The sequence below is a fragment of the Nothobranchius furzeri genome, chromosome 12 (genome assembly GCF_043380555.1).
Source record: "Nothobranchius furzeri strain GRZ-AD chromosome 12, NfurGRZ-RIMD1, whole genome shotgun sequence".
NCBI lineage: Eukaryota > Metazoa > Chordata > Actinopteri > Cyprinodontiformes > Nothobranchiidae > Nothobranchius > Nothobranchius furzeri.
In genome coordinates, this window is record NC_091752.1 from 55742220 (window position 1) to 55757495 (window position 15276).

At 45.0% G+C, this 15276-nt stretch overlaps 1 protein-coding gene across 4 annotated transcripts in view; it reads left to right on the plus strand.

Moving 5' to 3' along the window:
* grid2ipa (glutamate receptor, ionotropic, delta 2 (Grid2) interacting protein, a) overlaps positions 1–15276 on the plus strand; it is a 63876-nt gene that overhangs the window by 7862 nt on the left and 40738 nt on the right. The gene's annotated exons all lie outside the window — the stretch shown is intronic.

Below are 15276 nucleotides of genomic sequence, written 5' to 3' on the forward strand. Positions count from 1 at the left end.
ATCCAATCAGAGGCGAGATTGTCAAATATCAGGAAACAAGACTCCAAAACCTGCCGTCTGAAGCTCAGCTGTGTGGGCAAATTTTAGGTCAGAGAAATGGTGCACCAGCATATCCCCCCCCCCCCCCCCCAAGAACGATTTGCTTTTTCATAAAGTTTCTTAGCTGCAAATATTTGAAGTGATCGTGATTTTTTTATTTAAAGTGTTTCTGAAAACTAACGACAGATCTTCATTAATGTACAAAATCCTGTTGATTCCATTTGAGATTCATTGTTTGTAACCTCTGTTTAGTGGCTGTAGATCCCTTTTTAATTAGTTCTAGTGTAAGCCAAATGATGGTATTTAAACCCTTTCTGTCAGTAATTATCTGCACCATGAGTTTCCTTTCCATGATTATAGTTTGATGCATTTTCCCTACAGCTAGGTATTAATGGACCACTGATATGATCTGATTTGTGTTGTGTTGAGAGATTTATGAGTTTCATGAATCCTTTCGTGCATTCCTGGGAAAATGAATTGATGACTAGAGTCCTTTTTTCCCATGTCCTTATGTAAACCAGTGTATTTCTGAATAAATGATAAATATTGTCACAAACGTATAGAGCACCAAAAAGTCCGTATTGAGCATAGCCCCCTAGGTATCTGTTTTAGTGAACAACAGTGGCGCCAAATCTGCCTGAATGTGACTTTTCTGTATCATGCCTGTGTGCCAGATGGGCAGTGCTCTTCTCTGTAGATCATATTTCTAACTCCTCAGCACTGATTGGAAAATTTAAACCCCAAACACAAAGCCGCTGTTCACACTTGCATTTTCTTTTTCTTTCTCCTTTTTTTTGCTTGTCCCATTCTCTCCATCTTCTCTCTTCTCAGTGACTTTCTCTCAGATGATCTCTTTCTTTCCCAGTCCTCCTTGTCAGCTGTGATTCTCCCAGTGATACCGTCCTTTTTTTAATTATTAATTTTTTTGTGGATGCTCATTTTCCTTCCTCAGCACACAGCTCATAGCTGCCGCTGCCAGCTTGCTGCTGCTGCTGGAGATGTGCACACGTATGAATACAGACACTCATGCAGATGCTGCACAAAAACGGCACAGATCTTTATGTGTGTACTTGATCTGAAGTTCCAAGAAACTATGAATTGCTGCCTGAGGTGAGTACGGGAAAGCAGTTGTTCTTTGAAGAATGAGTTTGGAATTAGCTGTCACAGATTTGAAATGTGGCATTTATAGCTAACTGGTGAGTAGTTTGTGACTGCAGATTTAGACCAGCGTTGGCTCATCTTGTCTCGTGAGTGATCCGCTGAAGAACAAAGATTGTCTAACATCTCAGCTTCCCGAAACGCATCTCTGTCTCCCTCGGTCTGATAGATGTCACCGGTCTCCTCCTCATGAAGCTGCCTGTGAAAATGCTTTGTAATGTTTGTTTTGCACTGGAGTAAATTATGCATCAGCACTGCTGTTCCTCTGCTGTTTAGGCACCCAGAAGGTACAGGGACCCCAGGAGAAGTGATTCATCTCATCAGATAACTCAGTAGTTTGTTAGATTCAGGAGCAACGCTGACCTCTTTTATCTGTTTGAGGATGACCCCTTTGTCATAAGAACAGCCTTTATTTCATGACCACCAGAAATATTCCTACCAAAGAAAGGTGCTCCCAGCAGAAGGTGTGGCTCATTTTAAACAGCCATGGTGTACTGTTTGGCTTCCAGGTTGCCCCTGAGTAAATCCTCAAGGTGCTGTTTTGGTGTAAATGGTTTTCTCTGATTCTCACAATTAGACATTCCAGTTCAAGAATACTTTAATATTTCTAGAGGGAGATTAGATGTTGTATTATCTTGTTATTTCAGTTTCATAGAATTTTTGTAGATGTATAGATCAATCTGTGGGCAGGAAGGATCTTCTGCAGCAGATCTGAAGAAGCATCTGACTAAAGATGCTCTGTTGTTGAATTACTGCCATGTGGAGAGGATGCTCAGGGTTGTCCATCACATTCTTCATTTTATGATGTATCCTCCTTTGTCCAACCAACTCCAAAACAGAGACAGCCTTTTTTTAATCAGCTTTTTTGGCTTTTTACAATCATCGGCTGCCCCAACAAATGACTGCAGATCAGATTGCATTCTCTACACAGGCTTTAGAACAGTGGTTCCAACCTTTATTCCTCAAGAACCCCCTCGCTCGTGTCCAAGACAAGCCAGGACCCCCATCCCAACTCCAAACCACATCCTAATAACATTAAAAGTGATTAATTACAAGCTGTAACTAGAAGAATAACTCATACTGAGCTTCAATTGAACCATTGGGTGTGTTATTGGGATTTTATAAATGTACATTTGACAAATATAATGTTCTCAGTCTCCATGCAAACAGTCTTGTGGGGACCCCAGGTTGGGAACCAGTGCTTTAGAAGATGTAGAACATTTTGCATCAAACAGTGAAGCATCTCAGCTTCCTCCAGAAATCCATTCTGAACCATCCCATCTTGTAAATCCTTGGTTCTTCTAAAATCCTAAAATCCACATCCATCTCCTTTGTTTTGTTCACATTTGAGATGTAGCCATTCCATTCCACAAACTGGTCCACCAGGTTTCTTTCCTGAGTCTCATGTCTATATCTGGTATACCAGATAACGGCAGAGCCATCTTAATGTTTCTGCAAATGACAAGACTCTGAATTGTACTGGAAGTGTGTGGTGTTCAGAGAGCACCGTTCCCTCTGGTGCTTCTGTTGCTGACTGGACACCACAGTCCTTTAGTCCAACAAAGTGGGGTCTGTTTGTCAGGTAGATAGTAATTCGGGTAGGCATTGTATCTTTTGGATCTTCTTACAGTCATTAGATTGTATAAAGGCACTGGCGAAACCAAAGAACACGATTCCCGCCAAGCTGCCTTCTTTGTCAAGTTGTGGTGGTTGTCTTCTACTCCAACCCAAAGCAATAAACAAACTACAGATGGTCCTGAAAGTTAGCTCATTCAGGTGGACCAGTCTCTGTAGGACTTTCATGATATGTGTGATGTTGGGGCAACAGGACTGTAGTTGTTAAGATGGATGGGATATTTTAGGTATTTAAACAAGGCAGATTGTCCTCCACAGCATTGGAATCTTCTCCTGCTACGTTCGATGGGTCAGGGATCCAGGAAACTGTTTTAGGATTTTAGAAGAACCAAGGATTTACAAGATGGGATGGTTCAGAATGGATTTCTGGAGAAAGCTGAGATGCTTCACTGTTTGCTGCAAAATGTTCTACATCTTCTAAAGATTTGTCAACTGAGACTTGAAAAGATAGCTCAGGATGTTTAAAGTGGGTTTGCATGCCCCCCCCGGCAAATAGGCTGGCCACACCTGGTGCCATCCCAAAACTGAGACAGTAAAACCTCTATATGTAGACAATAAAAACATAAATTCTAACACATACAAACAATAAATATTTAAATCTAGAACATTTATACAATAAAATATCAATTGTAAGATGACATATTCACAGTGAAGCTCAAACGTTGGATTGTAAGTGAATGCAGCAGTGGTCTCCATTCTTAATAAAGACTGCATTCCACTTCTGCAGCTATGCAGGCTGCTTGATCTGTAAAACTGCAGAGGAAGAGAACATCGTCGAAATGGAATGCAGCCATCGCAACACAACTGCTTTCCCCCACTCTAGGCTAATAGTCAGCTAGCCAGACAGCAGATTTTTGGAGTGGATTTCAGACTAAATATGGTCCTAAAACCTCAACATTGTTATAGATGTCAGAGTGTACTGTGTGACATCTGTTTACATAGATTGTGTGATTATGTTCATGTATTTTTTTTTTTAATTTTTCCCCGTGTCCTGTCTGGCTGTGAAGCAAACAGAAGTAATGTCTGAATGATGGTAACAAGCCTTACAGATTTACTCTCAGGTGGAGCATCAAAGCTTCTGCTTTAATGTCACGCCTGTTACTTAAAACTTTGTTATTGTGTTTTAGATGCTTTGTTATTCCGACCAGACACGGAGATAGAGGTGAAAGAGAAAGGACGAGACAAAAGGAAGGGGGGTTCCACAAAAATAAACAATCAATGATGAACAAGATTTTGCTTCTAGACCTGCAGAAGGAGAAAAAAAAAAGAAAAGGGACACACAACAATACAACAGGAGCAAACAATCACTGCGTCAACCTGAAGAGGAAATATAAAATCATTATTGTTTTACTGAACAATCACACAATAATAAATCACAGTGCATTAAGTGCCAACCACAGCCTTAAGATATGTGTTGAAAATGCAAGTCCATACTTATGAGAGCACCACACACGTGCTTGTATATGGGGTCCCCAACTAAAACAGCAAGAGGTCCACTACCTCCATCACCAAATTTATCCTGAGTCCGAAGATTTTAAATCAATCACACACAGAGTTGTTCTTTCCTTGTAATCTCAAATTCAGATCATTGAGATGCCCTGTGATGTCAAGAACAAAAGCTATACTTTGTCCATGTTTTTCTAATCCTCCAGAAACTGCAAAAAAACACTGGCCTTGTGACTTTGTTGTTGTGACAAGAACTGTTGTATTTCGTGTCGTAGAACCCAGAAGCGTGCAAGCACTCTGCCTTTGCTTAACCACCTAACATTGGAATGCAAGAGTAGGTCATTGCCCTCTGCATTCACCTCTGCTAAAAATTCACGAAGCCGACGATGCTGATGAGATGAAGAAGCAAGGAGAAAGTTAACAAGTTTAGTGACTGTGTTCATTACCTCAGCATATTCCTCTGAGAGGGAGGAACACAGTACAGACACATGAATAATACAATGATATGACAACAGGTCCGGTTTGTCCTCTTTTAGTCGACTAATTGCCCCTTTTTCTTGTCCTATCATTGAAGGTGCCCCATCAGTGGTAAGAGACAACATCTTTCAGATTAATCCCTCTTTCAGTCAGGGTCTTTAATTGCTGAGTAAAAATCCTCCCCTCTGGTGTGTGTTTTTAGTGCTGTGATGCCTAAAAGATCCTCCACAAAAGTTTTACTGTCCTCATGATAGAATCTGACATATACCAGAAGCTGCATTGTCATTCACATCTGTTGATTCATCAACTGCTAACGATATGCATGGAGCACTCTGAATAGCAGTCAAGCTGGGACTGTACATCTTGGGATAAAACTTCTGGTCTCCTTGTTGTGCTTGTGGCCCACATGGGAATTTGCCTGACCTTTTCTTTCAGTTGTTGTCTTTCTTTTAAAATAAAATAAGCTAGGTAAAATAAAGGCATACTTCAATCCATTCATCTTTAAATGTCCGATTTTCATTGACTACTTTACGTATTTTTGACAAAGCCATCTTCATTTACTCACTCGTGTTTGCAAGTCATCCTCATTTTATTAGCAAGTGTGAGCATCCAAGCTAGTTACTGAGCAAACAGCTTTAAATGAAACATCTATGTTGTTTTTCCCTGTGCGCGCGTGCGGTGAGTGGCGCATTACTGCCACCTACTGTCGCTGATCTGCATAGCAGCCTGGCGCTGACAGCCACTGCAGCCGATAGGAAGCAAAGTAAATAAGAAAATGCTTTGAGGTCCGGACAAAACCCTCTCGGGGTCCGGATTTGGACCGGAGTCCGGGGGTTGCTGACCCCTGCAATAGAGAGTGTGAGGGACCACAGATCTGCCCCTCAAAGATGCGTAGGAGATGGAAGGAGCTCCAATTCCCAGAGATCCAGGAGCTGTCTCAGAGTGCAGGGACCCTAGGGAGACTGTAACCAGAAAAGCCCCAGCCCCCTCTCGAGAGGCGCAGTGGATTGCCCCGGGGGTCACAACCAGCAGCCGGCAGAATCCCGGGAGATATCAGTGGCAAGCCCACAGGCCCACCCGCAGCCTCCCACCCCCAAACCTGGAACCCAGTGACCCGGGGCCCAGGGGTGACCAGCCCCACCGGGGACCCAACAGAGCCCAGGGACTCAGATCACACCAGGCAGCCACCGGGATCGATCAGGCAGACCCATCGTCATATATGCTGGACAATTACTTTCCATAGACTCCAATAACACGTTTTTGAGGCTAAATGGGAGGTAGCCACCACCGCCATTTTGACCGTGTCACAGGTTCTGTCAAGCCCAGACAATTCCACAAAAAGGAAGAGAGGTGGAGCTGAGTGTGGGGCTGTAAAGCTGGGACCAACTGACGACACCCGGTCGAACTAGCTACAAGCTAACCTGAAGCTAACCCAAAGCTAATGCGAAGGTGGGAGCTGAGCTAACGGAGGTAGCAACCTAGCTACAACCGGAGTTTACTGTGCACTTCACCAGAGCTTCTGAGTCAGAGATGTGCTAAGCTGACCGCTGGGTTAAACCGGGTGGAACACAGAGGTCTCCCAAAAGCTGCTGAAAGCCGGCAGCCCGCGCAGCAGACAGAAGCCGCAATCCGACAGATGCGCCGAGCTGCGGGGAGGGGAGAAACGGGTGGAAAACATCGGTCTCCCGAGAGCTCCACAAGCCGATAGTTGGAACCCAGCTCCACAAACATGTTATATTTCAACCCATTTTCTAAAGTGCAGCATTATGTTAAATGCACTGGGTTTTACCCTATTACATTACATTCATGGTTAAACAGTACATGTTAAAATCTAAGCTCAGCTCCGCAGTGACCAAAAATATATAAATATAATTTTACTTACCGAAAAAATGAAGTGGAGACTCCTTGGACGCTCTATTAGTGCAATTAATGCCACAGCAAGTCATTTTGTCCAACAATTGCACAAAAAATATCCAAAAAGGAATACACAAACACAGAGACTCAAAATCCCGGAACAGTTTCCAGGCCAGACTGAGGCTCTACTGAGGCCTTTCCACGGAGCTAGCTCTGTGGTCACGTGGGTCGGATGCTCAGTAATTATACAGAATTTTAGGCTTTTAATACACTTAAACAGAAGAGTGAGAAAAAAATTCACCCCCCTCAGAGTTGTCATGAGTGTAAACTAGATAATTATACCAAAAACATGTTTTGGTACCAGGCTGTAAACCAGGGGTGGCGTTAGGCCCGGCTACTTGGGCTGAAGCCCCGGATGTTTTATGAAAAGCCCCGGATCTCAAACGTGGAAGTAACATGCAGTACCAAAGTCCAACAGAGAGGGAGCAGCTGGCAGTAGTTTGTATACAGCCTGCCTGAGCCTCCACCACTGAAGAAGAAGCCCTTCAGCAGCCGGCTTCTACACTCTCCGCCTGAAACGCATGAGTGAAGATGGACATAAGGACGTTTTTTAGACAAAAAGTACGGTGACAGAACCCCAGCTTTGATACTGGTGCTGACTCAGGTTTGTGAGTCTTATTTGAAAATATTTGTTGTGCTGCTGGTTTGCCTAAAGTTAGCTTACTATCAGGTAAAGTTGTTGGAGAAAGAAAGGGAATATTTACTATTATCTCACACTAAACACTAACAGGAACAATACTCTGCCCTGAATATGCTTAATATGAAGCTTCAGATTAAAAATTATGTGGTACAAGACAAATATATATATGATGTTGACTAGTGCGTGTCACGTGTGCGCGTGTGTGTGTGTTAAGCCCCAGATCTTCTTCAGTCCTAAATCTGCCCCTGCTGTAAACATGTTTATTTCTGCTGTGAAATTGGTATTTTTAACATGGGAGTCAATGAGGATTTGCTTGCTTCTGACACCAGCCCCCAGCGGATGAGGGTGGAACTGCAATTTTTGGTACTTCCGGGCAGTGGCGGTTCTACATCGAATTACTCCCCGGGCGAGGCCCCCTTTGAGCGCCCCCCCCCCAACCGCCCCCCCACCCCCCACCACCACCACCACCACACCACCCCACCTGCATGAACACACGCATGTTTTCTACAAACAGGCATGTTTTATTAGAACGACTATTGAACATTCATTTTTCTAAGTTGCACATATTTACATTAATTACTATGAAGTTGTCAGAATGTAAAGCACTATACATTATATACTGTATCAAAATATATAGAATCAAATATACAAAAACAAACAATAACTAAATATTAAGAATATATGAACATAATCGATAATAAATATTCTAAATAGCAAAAATATTTCACACGTAACAAACTAAAGATAATCACTACAGCATTGCACTTAGAACAGAAAACACAAACTAAAATTAAAACCTAACCTTGATGCAACGTCATCAATAATATCATCATATGAAATCTGCTCCCCTACTGAGTGATTGATACTATTCAGAGCCAGATTAGTGAGCCGCCCCTGAAACATAGGTGACCTCAGGTATGACTTGATCAAGTTTTGAAAAGCTCCTCTCAGCTTGAGCCACAGTGACTGGCAGAGCAGTCCAAAAGTTGGGGTAGATCTCCAATAGATCTCATGATCCATAATATTTTAGAATTGCCTCTGAAATTGTAATTTAAACTGACATAAAAAACTGTAGACTACCAAAAATGCCAACTTTTACAGAACAAATCATGTAAAAATAATCAGTGCAGCCATCTGCAATAAATAAACAGGATAGTTAGTGGTGACTGGGGTGTTTTCTTCTGCTTGTAGAATTGTTTTATTTATTATTATGCGAACATGATCAACATGTGTTTGTTGTTGTTCAGGCAGGCCACGGGCTGCAGTGAGCATTTAACAAATCCTAGTTTGAATCAGTAAAAAACGATTCAAGGAATTTTTTCAAACCATTTGAATATTCGTTTCAATTTTTCAGCCCTATTAGCTCTGTTAGCAATTAGCTGACCGAATTTAACTGTTAAAATCCCAGTTAACTGGTTCAAAAAATTGAAAACATGCATCAAGAGAGCTACATACCTTTATCTTTCTGCTCTTTTTTCTTTTTTTCCCCCTGAATGGGGGCACCTGGTGGTTTTAGCCTTTTTATGTTCATCTCTTCTGTTTGGCTCCTGACTCAGTAAGTTTCCTTTAGTCAGGACTAAACAATTTGACCTTGATGGGGGGGTGACCACAAAATCGTTTTGTTTTTCCTTTTTTTATTCGGCCATTTCACACAATTCAGAGAAACCTGAAAGAATGATAGGCCTGTGTTTATGATATTATGAATGAAATATTGAAGAACGTTAAGATGTGATTGACTTTAGCCATGTTGATACAGTTGATTCAGCCCCTGCACGCTCATTTCATTTGGGAAAGACGCTGAGGTGAATTCCTCCGCCGCACCCCTCCCCTTCCTGTTCTTCATAGACACACGGAGCACGTAAACGTTCTCAGTCAGCAGGAGCGCCTGCAACTGCAGGGGGCGCCAACTTGCTGTTTCCAATCCAGACACTGTCATATGACAGATAATAGAAAACCTCGGTGCGGCGCAGATTTCCTTTTTTTTTTTTTTTTTTACTCCGCGCTTGTGCGCCCCTTTTGTGTCATGAAAAAATGCCGCCCGGGCAACTGCCCTGTCTGCCCGTGCCTAAAACCGCTACTGCTTCCGGGTTGGCCTCAAATTTTGAGCCGCATTAGGGCTTGGGCAGACCCCAAAAATCTTAAACTTTCGACCTGGGAGCCCGAACACTCAGACAGACCAAGGCACCACACTCCACTTTATTATAGATTATTTTCATTTAAGCATGCCCACTTCTGAACATGATTTCACAGTGCGTTAGAACAGCTTTCACATGAAACTTGATACAAGCAATATGTTTCAAGTGTTGGTTTCAAAGTAAGGAAAGTTCAGAAGTTTGAATTGTTTAGATGGCAAAAAATAAATAAATAAATTATAATCCCCTGAACGAGCTCTCTGCTAAGAAGACATAAGTTTCACTCACCAGTAAAACCATGTTAGCATCTGTCTGCTATAAATAAGTATAGGGAGAAAAAAAGTTTCAAAAGATCTGTGTGTGTGTGTGTGTCTACATTTGTGCGTATGTATCTAAATTTGTGCATGTGTATCTAGATTTGTGTGTGTGTAACTCTTGATTTGTAATTTGTTGTCATGGATTTTATCAATATGTTTATCAATAACCCATTTCCTATAGTGAAGAGGGAAGGAGACAATGAACAGACAAGTCAAACAGTTATAGCTGTGGCAAGATGCCGAAGCAAAAGGCTCGAACGTCTGTTCACAGACTTTATTTATAGAGGAAGATAAGAGGTAGAGAGAGAGTCAGTGTGTGTGTGTGTGTGGGACAAGAGTGTGTGTGTGTGTGTGCTTTCAGGACATTCAGTTAATAGATTTGTTAACTAAAGTAATGAAATATACAATTTCCATAACATGTAGTTTTGTCCGTGTTTACCAGGTGATTTGTGCGTGTGTGTTCAATGATTTGTATGTGTAGGAGCTGAAGTTACACATGAAAATGTAAACACAAGTTACAAGTCGAGAGTTACACACACACAAAACTTTAGTTACACACACACAAATCTAAATACACATGCACAAGTTTAGATACATACTCACAAATGTAGACACACACGCACAGATTTTTTGAAACTTTTTTCTCCCCATAGACCAGGAGTGGGGAACCCTGGTCCTCGAGGGCCGATATCCTGCATGTCTTTGCTCCAACCCTTCTGATTCGGTGGTTGATTCACATGTTCTGCTGCTTTTCAGGCTCTGCAGAAGCTTGTTAATCACCTGATGATTGAAATCAGGTGGGATGATGCAGGGTTGAAACTAAAATATGCTGGATAGCGGCCCTCGATGGACCAGGGTTCCCCACCCCTGCCATAGACTAACACCTGCAGTTGTTTTAGCTGTACTTTTCTGCCAGTAGCATCCTAACGTTCTGGAAACAGTGCCTGTGTCATGTTCTGCTTCCCAGCCTCAGTTGCCTCTTGTCTCCCCTTGTGTTTATTGGTTGCACCTGCCTCTTGTTAACCTGATCACCTGTTCCTGTGTATTTAAGCCCTGTCAGTCCTGTGTCTTTTGTTGGTTGATCTGTTGTCCTTGTCTTATGTCTCCCCATGCCAATGTGCTTCTGTTCCTGTTCCTGCACTCCCAAGTCCCTGCAATAAATGGATTTAAGTAGTTTGCTGCCTCAGTGCTTCACATACCTGCATATGGGTCCAAAACCAACACTCAACATGACAGCCTGTCATTCGAACATGAATAATAGTAATAATTGTTAGAATCTTCTCAAAGCTGTTCATTTGTCGATTATTTTTTGTACTAGTCTGAATATTTCTTGTTTTTATTCCATCACATTATAAAATAAAGATGCGTGAAAGATGAGTGGTGGGATTTATGATGTGAGCAGCAGTTTTAGGTGTGGAGAATCTGGATCGGGTATTCTTCATTCCATATTTGAGTCTGTCAGTGGCTTTGTTCAATCACTGTCACTTCCTGTTAGAGTTGTCAATCTCACACTCTGCACGTACACACACACACACACACACACACACACACACACACGCACACGCACACACATGCTCCAAGTCACCTTCCTCATAGGTCATCTATCAGAAGATGTGAGGTGTCATTGACAGGCTGTTTTTGTGTTATTCTGATAAAACTTGACCAGCTAGGTCACGCTCACCATCATCTGCCTCCCACAGGATTTCTTCTATTTATAAGCAACCTAATTTTTGGGAGAAAAAATCTCTTAGGTGTCTGACTCACTTGTCAGTGTCAAATTTATTTATTTGACTGTGAAGCCTAGAAGATGTGATTAAAACTTACATCCCATTTGTGTTTTTCAAGCATCATTATAGACAATCCTATAACACTCAAGATTTCTTTTTACAATGTTTATGGAAGGAAAATAGTGCCAAAACACAATTAATATATGATTCATTACATACATTGTAGAAATGCTACCTAACTTGAATCTAAATTAAATGCATAGTTGTCATCATCTTCCTCCGCTTATCTGGGTCCAGGTCACGGGGGCAGCATCCCAACTAGGGAGCTCCAGACTGTCCTCTCCCCGGCCACCTCCACCAGCTCCTCCGGCAGGACCCCAAGGCGTTCCCGGACCAGATTGGAGATGTAACCTCCCCGACATGTCCTGGGTCGACCCGGGGGCCTCTTGCCGGCTGGATATGCACGAAACCCCTCCCCAGGGAGGCGTCCAGGAGACATCCTGACCAGATGCCCAAACCACCTCAACTGGCTCCTTTCGATCCGGAAGAGCAGCGGTTCTACTCCGAGTCCCTCCTGAATGTCCAAGCTCCTCACCCTATCTCTAAGGCTGAGCCCGGCCACCCTATGGAGGAATCTCATTTCGGCCGCTTGTATCCGCAATCTCGTTTTTTCGGTCATTACCCAAAGCTCATGACCATAGGTGGGGATTGGGACGTAGATTGACCGGTAAATCGAGAGCCTGGCTTTCTGGCTCAGCTCCCTCTTCACCATGACAGATTGGTTCAGCGTCCGCATCACTGCAGACACTGAACCAATCCGCCTGTCGATTTCCCGATCCCTCCTACCCTCACTCGTGAACAAGACCCCAAGATATTTAAACTCCTCCACTTGAGGTAGGACCTCTCTCCCGACCCGGAGTTGGCAAGCCACCTCTTTTCCAGTTGAGAACCATGGTCTCAGATTTGGAGGTGCTGATCCTCATCCCAGCCGCTTCACACTCGGCCGCGAACCTACCCAGCAAGAGCTGAAGATCAGAAATGGATGAAGCTTGGAGGACCACATCATCTGCAAAAAGCAGGGACAAGATTCTCCTGCCACCAAACTCGTCACACTCCATGCCACGGCTGTGCCTAGAAATTCTGTCCATAAAAGTGATGAACAGAACCGGTGACATAGGGCAGCCCTGGCGGAGTCCAACCCTCACGGGAACAGGTCCGACTTACTACCGTCTATGCAGACCAAACTCACGCTCCTCTGGTAAAGGGACTGAATGGCCCTTAACAGAAAGCCACCCACCCCATACTCCTGGAGCGTCCCCCACAGGGTGCCCCTGGGGACACGGTCATAAGCCTTCTCCAAATCCAAAAAACACCTGTGGATTGGTTGGGCAAACTCCCATGCCTCCTCCATCACACTTACAAGGGTATAGAGCTGGTCCACAGTTCCACGGCCAGGACGAAAACCACATTCCTCCTCCTCAATCTGAGATTCAACTATCGATCAGACCCTCCTCTCCAGTAACTTGGAGTAGACCTTTCCAGGGAGGCTGAGGAATGTGATCCCCCTATAGTTGGAACACACCCTCAGGTCACCCTTCTTAAAGATGGGGACCACCACCCCGGTCTGCCAGTCCACAACTGCCCCCGATGACCACGAAATGTTGCAGAGACGTGTCAACCACGACAGCCCTACAACATTCATAGCCTTGACATACCCAGGACGAATCTCATCCGCCCCCGGGGCTCCGCCGCTGTGTAGTTAATTGACTACCTCAGCAACTTCTGCCCTCGAGATTGGACAGCCCATCCCCAGGTCTCCCGGCTCTGGTTCCTCCTCGGAGTGCGCGTAGGTGGGATTGAGGAGCTCCTCAAAGTATTCCTTCCACTGTCCAACTACAGCCATGGTTGACGTCAGCAGCTCCCCATCCCCACTGTAAACAGTGTGAGCGAGTTGCTGCCTTCCTCTCCTGAGGCGCCGGACAGTTTGCCAGAACCTCTTTGCAGCCCATCGATAGTCTTTCTTCATGGCCTCACCAAACTCCTCCCACGTCAGAGATTTTGCCTCGGCAACTGTCATGGCCGCACCCTGCTTGGCTATCCGGTACCAGTCTGCTGCCTCCGGAGACCCACAGACCAGCCACGCCCTGTAGGCCTCCTTCTTCAGCCTGACAGCTCCCAGAACCTCTGGTGTCCACCAGCGGGTGTGGGGGTTGCCACCACGACTGGCACCGGCCACCTTGCGACCACAGCTAGCAACAGCCGCCTCAACAATCGCAGAGTGGAACAAGGCCCACTCGGAGTCGAAGTCCCCCACTGCTCTCGGGACATGGTCAAAGCTCTGCCGGAGGTGGGAGTTGAAGACCGTCTTGACAGGTTCTTCTGCCAGGCGTTCCCAGCAGACCCTCACTATGCGTTTGGGTCTGCCAGGTCTACGCGGCATCTTCCCCTGCCATCTGATCCAACTCACCACCAGGTGGTGATCAGTTGACAGCTCTGCTCCTCTCTTCACTCGGGTGTCCAAAACATACGGCTGCAGGCAGGGCCGTCTTTGCCGACAGGCGACACAGGCGGCCGCCTGGGGCGCCATCTGATGGACAGGGCGCAAAAAAAAAAAGTTTATTAAATTTATGTTTGTAATATGAAATGCACTCTCTACATACTCAAAATTCCCCTCTGAAATGACATGAAATTAAAACATCAATATTTAAATTCTAATGATCTGGTTGCATGACGAGCTCCCGCTTGGGCCACCGCTCCAATGCATTTGACCGTTAAGGGTGCCGTAGATCATGTGCGTGGTTAGCGCTGTAGAAGGACATCCTGTTGTCGTCGCGTTGAAACTTTTGATATCTTTTACAATGAAAAGAACGCCTAAGCCATCGGGATCAGCATTCTGGAAGCGAAGGAAGGAAGAAGAAAAAAAGCGGGCCCAAAGCAGAGGTATGTAGACTTTATACATTTCTCCATGCCCTGGGTGGCAGTTTGACAACAGAGGTGCCTATTGGGGCCAGTAGGGGAGCTGGCTCCCTGGAGGGCTAAGCCCAACCAGCCATTCCTCCCCATCCCCGCATATTTCTCTCCTCCTGCTCCCTCACATCATCACACAAACATACACATAGGACCTTTGGGGGTGGGCAAGTCAGGGAGTGCGGGTATGGACCCCATTTCCGCATTCCTGTGGCAACCTGCCCCCCAATTTTATTTGCACCTTATACACTTCCACTGACGACATTCCACACAAACACACACTTAGGGCCTTGGGAGTGAGCACATTCAACGGCATTTGGCAGGGGGATATTTCAGCCTCCTCCCGAGTGCCGGTGCCCACTTCCAATTTTAAACCGCACTTAGACACTGATGGCTGAGGGTGTAAGTGAGGTGGTGCGGTGGCATCAGCTGGCATATGCCGGATGATGCCCGCACTGCCCACTCACCACAGCCATGGAATACACCTCATGATCACACAACACTATATTGGAGCAGGTGGAGGGAGACTAGGGGTTTTAGCCACCTCTGTTGTTGCTAGGCTTCCTGGGGCTGGAGGCTAGGAGGGAGATCTGGCCGTCTGGTTGGGGTCTGGGGTGGTGGGTTGCTGTGCTCAGCGTTGGGCGGGGGAGCCTGCTCATCAGCACCCCAGCAGAAAGGGTCAAACTCTGGTTACCGGTGATGGTTGTACCCAATGTGCAGCAGTACCGGGACCAGAGTGAATAGGGTGTGTATGGGGAGCATGAGTGAGTGTCCGGCGTGCATTTTTGTAAGTCTTGGGTTGTATGTGCATGTGTGAGCATGAG